The following is a 14199-nucleotide window of genomic DNA, read 5'->3' on the forward strand; positions in this document are numbered from 1 at the left end:
GAGGAGTCCACGTGCTTGCTCATGCCTCGTGGCTCAGCTTTAGCGGCAGTACGCCCTTCTGGTTGACGAGGAAACGGGCTCAGGGGTTGAGTGACTCAGTCGCGGTCACATAGTTCTGTAAAGGCCAAGAGTTGACTCCAAATGACTACATTTTTCCACTGTCCTGCTGGCCGGGTCTTCTGACTCCTTCCCCGAGTGCAGCCTCTCGCACCCTCAGTGCCTTGGGCACTCCAGCGGGCCTGCCGTCGCCTTCACAGCCGGTCCCAGCTGAGCGGGTCGGTCTGCACTCTCGCTGCCTTCCCTCCAGTTAGCCGCCCTGATGGGACCTGCCATCTTGGGGACTTCCCTGAGATGGCGTCTTCTGCACCTCAAAACCTAGTAGCCCACACTGTTCACCGTTGGAGCCGATCTCTAAGCTTTTCTGACAAAGCGCAGATAGTGCAGACCCACCACAATTAAAAACCTGATTGAGGCTGGTTGTCTCGGCCATGTCCCCGACCTACCCGGCAAAGATGAAGTGTTCTTGGCCCTGTGCGGGTCTCCACACAGCATGCGCCACCTCACTGACGATAGGTGGACTCGGTATCCTTACCTTGTTGAGGAAGGTGAGGCCTGGAGTGATTACATAGCTTGTCCAACCGAGGTCAGGGTAGTAGGTAGTGAAGACAGGGCTTTTGTTACCCAAACTTGTGCTGGTAGTTTAGAAAGGGCTACCGTGAGACTGACACAGTGGTGAAACGGGAACTGATAACCTATGAAAATTGGTGTGTGTTAGCCCGAAGAGAAGAGGTATTTCCTGTGACTTGGAAGGACACAGCTGGTGAGGCCGTCCCTACCTCCCAGAGCCAGGGCTGGTGTGACTTCCGAGCTAGGCTTTGTGCTTACCCGGTGTGTGGTCAGTCTCCTGCGTGTCCCGGTAGGAAGGGAGTAGGAAGGGAGCTTGCGAGCCTGGAAGGAACCGTTGACTTGAAGGCATGCCACCCGGATTCAAGTCTGAATTGTGTCACGGATTCTCTCTGTGACCTCTCTGGGCTGGTAGCCTTGTCTGAAAATGAAAGCTCTGTGTCCCCAGGTTGTGAGATGTAATGGGCGTGCAGGTGCCCTGTCACCCACTGGCGTGCAGTACGCCTGGGGGGCCTTAGGTAGTGCCTGCTGCCAGCCAGGGCTGGGCCTGCCCCGGGGGCTTGTCCCGGTGAGCCCGACTGCAGGCAGCAGTGGGAGCTGGGCGAAAGGGCTTCCCTTATCCCCGGGGTTAGTGCTGTGCCTGTTCCCTGAGGTGGGCACCAGTGTGGCTTTGGGGTGGAAGTGCCTGCTTGCATATTTCTGCGCCTGTCAGCCCTGTTTCTTGTTTCTAAAGGAGGATGTGGGATCTGCCGCACTGGGCAGTTGTGAGGAATGAGTGAGATGACATTCGAGTGGCCAGTACGATGCCTGGGCTACAGTGCACACGCAGTTGTTACTCCTCCCTCACAATTAGACTCCCTGAGCTTTTCTGGATCTCCCCGTTCTTGTGGCTCTTGTGGCAGCCAGCCACCGTCTAGTGCTGCGATGGGTTGAATGCTGAACGCCAGTCCCTGAAAAGACAGGTCCGTGTCCTAACGCCAGAGGCTGGAAGAGGTGACGACGGCCCTCCCCTGGAGCTGACACCTTGACTTGGGGCCATCGGCCTCCAGGACTGTGAAGTTCACAGCAGTTACAGCAGCCCTCGGAAGGTAGCAGCGCCCGCTATGAGTCAGGCACGGTTTAGGGCTTTGTGCGGGGGTTGACCCTTTCGCTCCGAGTGAGCCTGCCAGGCACTGCTAGGCAAGGGGGAAATGGACGTACATCAAAGACAAAATCCCTAAAGTAACACCAAAAAAGTTAATTAAGTCCTTGTCCTCATGGGTTTGAATTGTAATGGGTGGAGACAAGTGATGAACCATATTCTGTACGTGGGGTGGAGATGCTTGTTATGGAGGAAAGTCAAGGGTAGGAGGTGCCGCCTGAGGAGGATAGTCCGAAAACAGCGTGCCGACGATCGGTGTTTCTGGGCAGAGACCTGACGTGGGCGAGGAAGCGACGTTGCGTATACCCGGGGAGCCCAGGGCAGAGGGCCCTGTTTGTGTGTTGAGGGGATGCAGTGAAAAGGTCAGATGGAGCAGAGTGAGTAAAGCAGAAGGGGGGACGAGGGGCCAGAGACTGGGGCAGCTCCCAGCCATACATACAGGGCCCTGTACATGGCTATAAGGACTATGGCTGAGTCTGACTGAGGTGGGAAGCCATTCCTGACCAGGGAGGTTAGAGATTTGTCCGAGTTCCCAGGGCTGCGGAGGGGCCAGGATCAAACCCCGGTCAGCTTGGTTGTAAGGCCTGTGCTGTCTCCGGGGCACCAGCCTGCAGCTCAGCCCCACCCCTCCCCCCAAAGGAGGGAAGAAGCTAAGCAGCCTCACTGAATAAGGAGTAAGTCCAAACATTCCTAGTGCTCTCTGCAGCTTCCCCAGCACTTCATTTGTAACCCTGTCGGGTCCTACTGAGTGCAGAGTCGGGATCCTGCCAATGGTTTTGATGGCCAGCCCAGGGCCAGCCAGGTCCCCTTGCCCCTGCCTGCCACAGTGCCTCACTGCCCGGTTCCCTGGCCTCCTAAAGAGCATCCTCTCCAGCACCATCTCTTCTGCCTGGCCTGACACTTGGCGATGGGGCTTACAGGAATTCAGACCCACCTGAGCAGCCCTGGTCTCCTGTCCCTGTTGTGAAAATTATGCCAGGTCAAGGCGTGCTGCCTCTGACACAGCGACTCTGTGCTCTTCTCGCCTTGCTGGGCAGTGGGCAGTTCCAGGAGCCCGGGTCACAGACACAGCGTGTGTGTGCCCAGTGTGGGGCCGTTTCCCATGGCTTGGTTCAGGTCCAGTGGCAGTGCTGGGCACCAGCAGCCTTTGTGAGGGGACAGGCACGGCTGGACTCTGCCTGGTACTCACTGCTCAAGGAATGCAGGGCATTCAGCAGCTGCAGCCAACTCGCTGGGTTTTTATTCTTGCTGCCCAGAGTGGAGGAAGTAGGTACAGAATCCTCCCAAGCATAACAGGTGAGGTTTTGCCAGTTACGGAACAGCGAGCACTGGGTGCTCCAGTTCCTTAAGTCCCTGCACCAGCAGGAGAAGGTAGAAGAGCCGAGTGTGCGGTCTGGGGCTTGGTCAGACCTGGCTTTGAATCCCACATACTAGCGGCGTAACCAGGGGCCAAGCTGTGTAGCTTCCCACTCTCCTCACCTATAAAATGGGGATAGCACCTGCCTCAGGTTTGTTCTGTTGGTAAAGTACCAGCACAGCACCTGGCCATGGGGTGTGATTGGGGAGTGAAGGCCATTATTATTAGCTGTCCGTGACCTTGGAAGTCAGCATGTAGAAGCAGAAAGGTCACGTATAGATCTGCATGGCTGCCTTGTGGTGGAGCTGGCATGGGACTCAGCCTCCAGACTCTCACCCAGGGGCTTTTCCAGCCCTGATCCCTCTAGGGGCCCAAGGCAGGTCTGTGTAGAGACAGTGGAGACTGGCTCACAGAGAGGCTGAGGCACCTGTCTGGAGTGGTCCAGCCGCACAGGGGGCAGGCCGCACACAGTGGGACAGCCGGCCTGGGGAGAGGCAGGGGACACAAGCAACCTGGAAGGTTACAAAGGACAGGACTTGGCAGTTGGCCAAGTGGGGGATGGGGGAGGGAGATGCTCAGGCCTCAGGTGTTTGCAGCTGGGGAGGTAGTGGAGCCACGCAGAGATGAGGTGGGTGGGGCAGGTTTGGAACAGGCGGCAAATGCAGGTGGGTAGAGAACTGGGTTTGCATGAGAGTTTGAGGCACTTACAAGACATCTGGTGGAGATGCCCTGGGCATAAGACTTTGGGCAGAAGCAGTGAGCCGCTGGGGCTGGAACCCTTACCTTCATACCCTAGAGCTCAGAACCCGTTTCTCTTCTCAGAATGGCCTTGACCTTATCTGCAAAATGACCTCATCTGCAAAACGAGGCCGCCTCTGTCCAAGGGCCTCAGCCCTGCAGTTCCAGAATTCCAGGTCACAGCCAGGACTGGGCCAGGAGCCCCTGACCCCCTGAGAAAAGAGGCAGCACCCAGGATCAGTGGCCTTTATGGTGAAAAGAATTTGTTGCGTGAATAAACAATGAATGCATGAGGAGGTGAGTGAGCGAGGATTGAATGAAAGAATAAAAACGTACAGCAGGTCCTGAATAATGTTTCGTTCATTGACATTTTGGTTTCAAGTTGATGAGAAAAAATAAAATCAATTCCTGACAACAAAGACAAGATGGCGGACGTGCTAGATCTTTATGAGGCCGGGGTGAGGATTTCCCCATGGATGAGGAGGGGGACAAGAGCACCCACAAACTGAAGGGAGTGAAGAAACGGAAGGGCTGCAGCTTTGGCTCTGCAGAGGGGTCTCGAGTGTGGATGCATGAGGGTTATGGCAGCGTGGATCAGGAGGGAGACGACCCGGACCACCACACTCTGCTGAAGGCTGGATTCTCTTGTTGCTGCAGCCCATGAGGAAGCTACCAAAGAAGACATCCATGACAAATTTGCAGAGTATGGGGAAATAAAAAACATCCACCTCGACCTGGGCGGGCATACAAGATACCAGACAGGGTGTACTCCAGTTGAGTAAGAGACATACATGGAGGCCCAGGCTGCTATGGAGGGACTCAATGGCCACCTGTCTAGAGTGGTGCAGCGCACAGGATTTGATAGGACAGCCGATCTGCGTGCACTGGTGTGGGGGTTTTTTTAGATTCTATTTTTTTACTTTTAGGGGGCTGGGGGAGGGAGAAAGAGAGGTAGAGAAGCATCGATGTGTGGTTGCCTCTTGTGCATCCCCTACTGGAGACCTGGACTGCAACCCAGGCATGTGCCCTGACTAGGAATCGAACCAGTGACCCTTCGATTTGCAGGCTGGCACTCAATGAGCCACACCAGGGCCACACTGGTGTTTTGTTCGGGGTCCACCCAAGGGCAAGGGCCACTGAAGATGCAGCAGGAGCCCAGGAGGAGGCACCACTGACGGCCCCCTGTTGTGCGGACATCCTCTCCAGAGATTCCATCCACCATATAGCCTTAGAGAAATAGGGCTGGGATGGAGCTCACTGGTTATATTTAATGTCTTACCCTGTTGTTTTGTGGGTTTTCTTTTTTTAGTTATAAAAAGACTTCAGTTTTTTTTAGAATAAGTGTCCCATTTTTGTTTTCTAAAAAAAAAAATAACTCCCAGTGGGAGCCACTGCCTGAATGGAGTTTGCACAGTCTCCCACGTCTCTGCAGGTTTTCTGTGGGGACTCCAGGTTCCTCTTACATCCCAAAGGTGTGCACGGTGGGGGAGTTGGCATGTCCGCATTGTGCCCTCTGAGTGAGTAGAGGTGTGTGTGAGTGCACCCTCACTGATTCGGGCATCTGATTCGGGGCAATGGGTCCTTGAGCTGCTGGGAGAGGCCACCCATGTTCCTGAATTAAAATAAGCGGGTTGGAAAATAATTCTCTTAGTTGTTATTATTCATCTGTCTTGAATGTATGCATAGCTTACATTTTTTTCAATGCTTAATATTAGAAGTGTTTGGGGTAGTTATTTAGAAGTTTGCTGATGTTTTTGTGACCAGAAATAGGCTGTAGGAACTGAGCTCTCGTGTCCGTTAGCTGAGGGTAAGTAAAACTGGTTTCGTTGTGCCTCACGCAGATTCCAAGAGCCTGTCGACGACGTGAAGTGAAGACTTACTGTATGAGTAAGTGATGGTGTGCCTTTCTAGAACATAGAAGCATAGAATGAATAAGCGTTGAAGGTATGCTCTGCCCTGCAGTCTTTTAGCAAATGAAAACCACCTATGCTGTCCCTGGCTCTTCCTTCCAGTGGCCTTTCATCCCCACCTCCAGCCTGCCCTGGGGACAGGAGAGGGCCTGGGGTGTGCTGTGGCTGGGGGTCAGGAGCTGGCCTCTGGTATGAGAGAAAGGCAGTAGAAGAGGCTGGGGGGTGGGAATTTGAAGATCCAAAGCCTGACCAGCAATTTCCTGATGTTTTCCGGAAAGAGGCAGGCAGAGGAAGCAGCAAGTCATCCAGGTTCCTGTGGCTGCAGGTTCCTGTCAAGCCAGCAGCTGGAAATCCCAGCTTTTCCTTATTTCTGGCCCCACCCTGTTCCTTTCCAGCCACTTGATCAAGGTCAAGGTACCTCCCTTCTGCCCCCACCCACACCCTCCATAAAGTTCCCTGGGGCCATTGGACCTGGGAGAGTGGACTGCACTTTCTGGTCACGGTTGGGAAGTGGCAGGGAACTTAGGTTCAGCCTGATGCTGCCCCCTTAGAAGCTGGGAGATTTCAGGCACGTTGCTCAAATTCTCTGAGCCTCTACTTCCTCTTGAGTAGTAATTCTCCCCCACGTGCCTGTGCCTGGCCCTTCTACGTCTCAGCCCATAAAGCTGTGAGTGTGAGTTGTGTTTGGTGTTACTCATACCCATCCTGGTTGTATTGTGTTACCTGGAGATGAGGTGCGCCCTCTCTAACCTCTGTTCTATTTAGGGGAAAAAAGCAACTCACTGGCAGAGCTTCGCCAGGCGAGTCTCACTTTCTGTTTCGGACAGGAAGAGCTGCGTTGTTGCTCACCGTCCTGTTGGCACACTCAGGTTAGGGGGACACAAACAGTGCCTTTCTAGTGTCTGACAGTCTTGTCACAGACCCTCCCTTCTGGCTAGCGGAGCTCTCTCCTGCCTGACGCTGGGTCCGCAGAGAAGAGGTAAGCCAGGAAGGCTCAGAAACCGTTTCCCACTCCGCCTACTGTGACATGCAGAGCTGGCCGGGTTGATACTGAGGGCGCGTCGGGAGGGCTCTAGCCCTCGTGATCTCCACCCTAACCCCTAGTCACCCCAAAGCATCAACACATTAATGGGCTGGTTTTGCAGACCCAACCCCGAGTCAGACGGCCCAGTCTCCCTCCTGTCCTTCCTGCCACACCACTGCCCCTGAGCCTCTCTGTGGAGCAGTGGGAGCACACCTACTCATGCCCTGAGTACTATTTCAGCACCCTAGCAGGGCCCTGCAGGCCTGCTGGGGGGTCCCAGGAGCCAGCACGTCGATTGCAGCTGTGAGTGAGCCGGGCCTGTGTGTGGGGTGCTGGGGGCTGTGGGGCTGGGAGGGTTGTTCTCACCAGGCTCACCAGCACATACAGGGTTGGCCAAAAAGTCCATTTAGCCTTTTGTGTAAAATAAAAGACACATTTTTCATTTTCACCAATAACTTTAATGATTTGGATATGTTGAGTATGTTGGCTATCTCCCGCTATTGGCTTCCAGTGGGTAGAGGCCAAGGGTGCTGCTAAACATCTTCCAATGCATGAGACGGCCCCACAGCAAAGGATTATTTGGCCAAAATATCAGTAGTCCCAAGATACTTCACAAACTGCTTCCGACACCTTCGACCAGTCACCACACCTTCTCCATACACCGCACATCATTTTTTGCGTGTCAGTGGCGTTTTTGCCTTTCTTGAAATAAAGCATAATACTCTGAAAATGTTATGTATCTTCTTCCAGCTTCAGTGTTAAAATGACTGCACAAAAATTCACCAATTCTGATGCTTTTTAAAAAATGCATGCTGATATGACAGCTGTCACAATACAATTGAACAAAATCGTTTTGAATGAAGTTAAAGACAATTAAGCACCACTAGAGCCATCGTACGGCAAAAACAAAACGAACTTTTCAGCCAGCCCAACAAATAGCCACGCGTGATTTTACAGTGGAAACTGGCTGTTTGGGGCCCCGGGCAAAGTGCCTGCCTCCGTCCACCAGAGACACATCTCTGCTGCGGAAGTTCTTTGTGAAGTCAGGGAGAGCTAGCCGAAGTCCCGACCGCACCTCCGACAGCCGCGTGGCTCCAAGCAGGCCTTATGCTCATCGGTGAGTGGGACTAACGTGCTAGTCCTTCGCTCATAGAGTGGCCGTGGGGACTCAAAGAGGCAGTGTAATGAACAGCAAACGCGCACTATAGCTACCGTGTGGTTAGTGAGGCTCATAAAGGTGAGCGAGCTGTCAGTACTGTTAAGGATCTTACAGTCCAGTGGGGAGAGACGCATAGGAAGAAATAAATGCCACAAAATGTAGGCAAGGCCATTGTTCAAATGCCACCTGCTCCACACAGCCTTCAGGGATGTACCCTCAGTCCCCAGGCAGACGAGAGGCCCCTGCTGGAAGCCCCGTTGCACTTGGCTCATCTGTCCATCACGTCCCTCCCCTTGTCTTTCTGTGACTGTTTATTGCAGTTGTTTCCATGTTTGTCTCCCACACCGGCCTGCAGTCCCTCCAGGGGAGGCACGGGGAAATTCCCATGTGAGACCCCTCTGGCTTCCATCTGATTCTTTTTTTTTTTTTTTTTTAATTTTTAAATTTGCACCCAAACATACATTTATTCATGAGAGAGAGAGAGAGAGAGAGGGAGAGAGAAACATCTATCAGTTGCCTCCTGCACCTGCCTGACCAGGGACTGAACCTGCAACCCGAGCACATGCCCAACAGGGAATCAAACCCATGACCCTTCGGTGCACGGGACAATGCTCCAACCAACTGAGCCACATCAGCCAGCGCTCCATCTAATTACAAGGATGGGACTCTGTGAGAAGACCTGCCGTTGTGGCTTCTGTCCGGGCTTATCAGGGAAGGCTTCAGGGAGGAGTTGATGGCTATGCTGGACCTTGAAGGCTGTGTAGGATTGGAACAGCAGCGATAGACATTTCAGGGGCAGACAAAAGGAGTAAGGGACAGTGTGGCAGGCTGAGAGTTCACCTGTGTCACAGAGGGGGAGGGTCGGGGGAGGGGCTTTAGTCCCAGCCCCCCTCTAAGCGCCTCTGCCTCCCTGGGCAAACACATGCACTCCTTGGGCTCCAGTCTCCCCTCTCAGGTGGCATGTGGTCCTCTCTGTTCTGGAGGTTAGTGGATGTTTGGCTTGGGGGTAAGTAAGGATGCAAGCCCACTTGCCCAGTCCTGGATGGATGTTCCACAGTGTGTCTATGTGTGTATGTGGGCAGCGGCATGGTCTGTGGAGAAAGGCTTGGGAGAGCTGAACTATCCTCAGACATAGCTGGGGTTCAGGGGACCCAGGCCTCATCTAGGCAGGCTGGGGCTCAGGACATCCTGGCTTGCTCAGGGCGTGCCTCTGGCCCAGCAAGGACAGAGGGGAGCTGCAAAACAGCTGCTACTTCTGCTACTGAAGCCTCACACAGGCCTCCTGCTGCACCCCAGCCCCCACTCCCAAGGTCCCACAATGCTCCTCGTCCACAGCTCTGCCAGGCCGCCCCCCAGGGAGCAGCTCAGAGCCCAGGGCCAGAAAAAGGCCCTGAATCTGGGGGCATGGATAGGTAGAAAAGCACAGTGGGCAGGCCCGCATGGAATTCGGAGAATCCTGCGATCTGGCAGGCAGGATAGCTTCGAAAAACAAAATCCCAGGATTGAAGACTGCAGGTGCTGAGGCCCCAGGCTGCCGGGACTGAGGGGATGGGCCAGTTCACAAAGCCCCCCCTCCCTCATCTTTTATTTCTTTCATCATAAAGCTACATTTGTTCCACCTGTCTTACTCTCATCCTGCAGTGATCAGCGGGCTCCGGTGCTGTGTGGACAGATTTCCTCTTGTCAATTTGGGGCTGGTTTTGTTTTGAAACTGGAGCCTGATTTGCTTCTAGCAACGTGAAAGCACAAACAGCGTGCTGGTATGAAAGAGTTACAGTGACTTTTTTTCCAAGCAACTGGTTAACACTATGACAGAGTAACAGTTTAAACATTAATTAGCAACCAATACAGTGACTCCACTTATATGAGGCACCTGGAGTAGCCAATACACAGAGAGTAGAGTGGTGGTTGCCAGGAGCAGGGGCGGCGAGGGGGAGGGAAATTGGGAGTGAATGTCGTGCCAACCGGTAGAGTGTTTGGAGCAATGAAAGTGTCCTAAATGAAGTAGTGGTAATGTTGCGCAACTCGGGGAACATACGAAAAAACCCTGAACTGCATGCTTTAAAAGAGTGAAGTTTATGGTGTGTGAATTCCTTAAAAAACTTATCTGTTGTTGTTATAAATTCAAGCCGTAGTGACTTGTAAACTGCGAGTCGCCACATCAACCTCACTCTCAAAGTGAACCACTGCCAGCATCTGGGCAGGTGTCCTTTCTTCCTGGCGACTTATAGTGAAACAAAAACAAGAGAAAGCAAGAAACAGCCCTGGCTGGTGTGGCTCAGTGGATTGAGTGCTGGCCTATGGCCCAAAAGGTTGCCGGTTCAATTCCCAGCCAGGGCACAGTCTGGGGTTGCGGGCCTATAACCAGTTGGAGGTGTGCGAGAGGCAACTGATCGACGTTTCCTCTCTTTCTCTCTCCTTTCCCCCTCTCTAAAAATAAATGAATAAAACATTTTTAAAAAAGAAAACAAAAAAAAACCCATAATAAAATAAAATGCCATATACATGCACATGTAAATGTTTAGAGACATAAATATGTATGGTATATAGCTATGTAATATTTTGCAAAAATGGGACCCTATTATACCTGTTATTCTGTAGCTCGCCCTTTCACTTCCTTTAAGGATGTATTTCCATGACTTTCTTTTTAGCAGCTGTGTGTTGTTCTGTTGTCCAGCTGTGCCGAAACCGAATTGCCTAGTCCCTTACTAATGAGCTCTTGGGCTGGGCCCCGCGCCTCGCTGGGAACAAACAATGAGCATCTTTGTGGGTGACACGTCTCAGTGCCCTTGGGATAGTGTTTCTGGAGGGCAGAATCCTAGAGACAGGCTGCTGCATGGCAGGGTGGCAAATCCCTACCTTTTAGAGATGTTGGCACTAAACCTTGGAGAGGTGACATCCTCGTCTGGGGTCTTCCAGCAAGGCAGTGGCACAGAGAGTAGGTGGAGGGTGAAACGGGGCCAGCCAGGCACTGCCTCCCTCCCCCAGGAACATGCAGGCACACATAGGCCTCTGGCTCCGAGAGAGAAGCAGCCCCCCGGCCTCCGAACAGGTGCAGAATCAGGTGGACTCTGCAGCCAGAGGTTCTCAGGGCAACGATGAAAGCCGTATTCCCCACGGCCTCTGCAGGCCCCTCCATGGCGGTTCCGCCCCCTTTCATCTTTCTGATAAACTTACGGAGATCTCTGTGCAGATAATGTAAACCGAAGGTCCTGGTTATTCATTCACTCATTCATTCCCAGTGCTCATTCTAGGTGAACTTCTCCCTCCCCAGTGACTCTGCGTTTTTTCCTTTTTTTTTTTTAAATCCTTACCCGAGGATATGTTTTTATTGATTTGAAAGAGAGACGGAGAGAAAAACATTGATTGGTTGTCTCCCGTACACGCCTTGACCAGGGATCAAACCCAAAACCTAGGTATGTGCCCTGACAGGCCTGACGGGCAGTTGAATTTGCTACCTTTTGGTGTATGGGACGACCCCCCAACGGACTGAGCCAGCCGGCCAGGGCGGTTCTGGGTTTTTTCATTCACCTTTTGCACCTCCCTCCCTCACGGCTCTCCTGCAAAGCAGTTGGGCCAGGAGAGTGGTGCACTTTGACCCAAACTAGTCACAGGCCTCCCCCGGACGCCTGCTGTTCCTTGGGCTTCCTTCTTCCTTCCCTTATCGTGCTGGACAAAAGCATCGGGGAGTCTGTCGAGCTGACCAGACTAGCCAGCACTTTACTTCCCTGCCAGGATCCCGCCCCACTGCCTGGCCGCCTGCGGCTGTTATGAAGGCCACCCTGTCTGTCCCCGTGGTCTGGATCACAGACCCTTGCTTTCTTTTCTTCCAAGCACCTCTCACCACCAGAAGTCATCTTCGTTGGTTTGTTTACTTGTTTCCTGCTCATCTTCCCAAGCAGAGTGTTAATTCCCTGAGGACAGGAGCCCTGTCCTGTTCGCCCCCATCTCCCCTTGGGCTCAGGTGCTTAGCATCTGCTGCATCCGCGTTTGAATATAAATGCCTGCGCAAGGTCTGGGAGGCGAAGTTTCAAGCTGACAACCATGGCTACTTAAAAAATTTTTTTTTTATTTTATGAGTTTATTTGAGACATAGGCTGGGGAGCCAGATTTCTCTCTCCAAGATCTTAGGAGGGGACTAGAATTGAGGGAGACTGGTAGGAACTTTAGCTTTATTTTTAAATTTTGGGTAAGGAAAAGGCATTCAATTCTAAATTGATAGTGAAAAATAAAGAAAAGCACTGAACGAAGGACCCAAAGCCCTTTGTCCTAACCCTGAAATGATGGCGTGACTTGGGGCCAGCGATCTGGCTTGCTGAGCCTTCTGCGGCTTCTGGCCTCACCTGTAGACGTCGTCTCTCCTCCTACCTGAAGCCGGGTTTACAGTCCACACAGCATTTTTCCATCCATTGTCTCACCCGACTCCCCACAACCCTGACACACAGGCCAAACAAAGATGATTATCTCGATGTCACAGGCTCTGACGCTGGGGTTCCAGGGGTGAGTCGTCTGGCCTGTGGTCACACAGCTGTGGTCACGCAGGCCCTCACTTCCTATCACGGTGGGCTGACTAAAATAATGAACCTGTGAAACCCACACATGGTTCCCGGGGGCCCATAGGGCTGTGCCATGTAAGCTATTATGGCAATGGGATCAAGGTCAGATCTGGAGCTCTTTTTGGGGACTGACGGGAGCCCCTGAGGCTGGCGAGGACAGGGTTTTAATGGAAGTCCTGGTGGGTGCTGGTATGTGGGTCCCCGATTTAATGAGAGCACCTGGCACCCTCCTTTCCTGGATTTGTTTTCCCAGAGAAGACAAGGAAGGTAGGAGGTGGCAGCGCGGACAGGTAAAGGGCTAGGAGGGCTGGCCAGGCAGCCCCTTCCTAAGTAGCCTGAGAGTCCCCGTTCCGGGCCGAGATGGTGGCCTCCCAGCCTCAGGCAGACCCAGGGTGTGAGGCTGGTCCAAGTTGGCAAGTTGGGGTCCCCTGCCCTCAGTCATTTCTCCTGGGCTGGGACTCAGTGGACCTTGGAGAAGGTGGGATTCCCTGAGTGAGCCTCTCTGCTCGACAACCTACTCCAGGCCCAGGTGACAAGCTGGGTGCGCCCATTTGACCACATGTTTACCAGGTACCAGGAATCGATAGTTAGCATTTCTGAGTGATGACTAAAGGGGAGGCACGTCTTAACACGCCCAGCCACCTTGTGAACAAGAAATCATCCCCATTTTTATGATGTAGAAACTGAGGTTCAGGGTGGCTCGGGATTGCCTGACTGGGTGCGTGGGAAAAGCCCAGATCTGAGCCTGGGTCAGTATGACTCCCAAATCCCTGTTCTTTCCATTCCCCACTCTCCACCCACCCCGGAGCCCAGCGGTGAGAGATGACTAAGACCCTGCTCCTTCCCTTGCTGGTGGGGGATGGGGTGGAGCCACAGACCCATCCATCCAGTGCACCGGTCAGTTACATCACTGCCCTGGCAGCTGGCAGCCAGCCAGTGGGAGGCTGATTCATCTCCGCAGGATAGGCCTTTGCCTTTGGGGAGGGGTCGCTGAAGGGGAGCGGTGGAGAATGGTTCCAGGCCTGAAACCTAATGCCCTGCCAGACAGGGGTCTGCTTCCCCTAGGAGTCCAACACACCAACACCCAAATCAAGGCCGTTGCAGGGCCCCAGGGGGGAGGGGCGATCCCTGAGCACAGACGGTCAGAACTCTGCAGGACAGACGGTCGGGCTCCATACACCATGGAGTCTCCCTGGCAGGCTCCCTGGGGCTGGGGAATGGTGGGAGACAGAACTACCTAGAGGTCAGGGGTGTTTTAGAGTGGTGAGACAGGGTGAAGGAAGCTGGTGGCCTTTTGGGGGTGCTTTGGAGTCTGCAGGGGAACTGCCTGATTGGCCTGAGGTGGTGGGGGGAAAGTCTCCCAAAGTTTCAGGCCAGGGTAGCTACGTGGGTTTAGAGACATCCATGTGGGGGAATTGCAGGGTTTTAGGCCAAAGAGTGAGAAGGACTCAGGATAGGAGGAAGAGGCGAGTTCCTGGTGGGCTGCGTGGTGGAGGCGGTGGGGTGGAGGAAGTCATTGTGGGGAAGGGCTAGTTGGCGGTAGGTGAGGGATTCAGGGTCCGCCCCACAGTTCCCCGAGGGGTCACCGTGTGGGAGCGGTGACTGGGGATCGCTGAGGAGAGGGACTGTGGGGTGCCGGGCGGGTGGGGGGCTGGGGGTCCGCATCTGGGGGCGGAGCCGCCGCTGGGTG

General features: G+C 53.7%; 1 pseudogene; it reads left to right on the top strand.

Annotated features, from left to right (window-relative positions):
- The first annotated feature begins 4151 nt into the window (after positions 1-4151).
- On the top strand, positions 4152-5000 carry LOC112322016 (RNA-binding protein 8A pseudogene; annotated as a pseudogene).
- Positions 5001-14199: the final 9199 nt, after the last annotated feature.

Source organism: Desmodus rotundus, chromosome 3 (assembly GCF_022682495.2).
Source record: "Desmodus rotundus isolate HL8 chromosome 3, HLdesRot8A.1, whole genome shotgun sequence".
NCBI classification, from domain to species: domain Eukaryota; kingdom Metazoa; phylum Chordata; class Mammalia; order Chiroptera; family Phyllostomidae; genus Desmodus; species Desmodus rotundus.